This window comes from Nematolebias whitei, chromosome 5, assembly GCF_014905685.2.
Source record: "Nematolebias whitei isolate Nwh7 chromosome 5, NemWhi1, whole genome shotgun sequence".
In the NCBI taxonomy this organism is placed as follows: domain Eukaryota; kingdom Metazoa; phylum Chordata; class Actinopteri; order Cyprinodontiformes; family Rivulidae; genus Nematolebias; species Nematolebias whitei.
Window position 1 is genome coordinate 37699919 of NC_056502.1, and position 291 is coordinate 37700209.

The following is a 291-nucleotide window of genomic DNA, read 5'->3' on the forward strand; positions in this document are numbered from 1 at the left end:
ATCCATCCATCCATCCATCCATCATCTTCCACTTATTCCAAAGTCAGTTTGTGGGGGCAGCAACTTGAGCAGGGAGGCCCAGACATCTCTTTCCACGGCCACCTTTTCCAATTCTTCTGGGAGAATTCCAAGGAGTTTCCAGGCCAACTGAGAGATGTAGTCTCTCCAGCGTGTCCTGGGTCCTCCCCTGGATCTCCTCCCAGTCGAACATGCCTGAAGCACCTCATAGGGAGACACCCAGGGAGCATCCTTACCAGATGCCCAACCATCTCAACTGGCTCCTCTCGATGT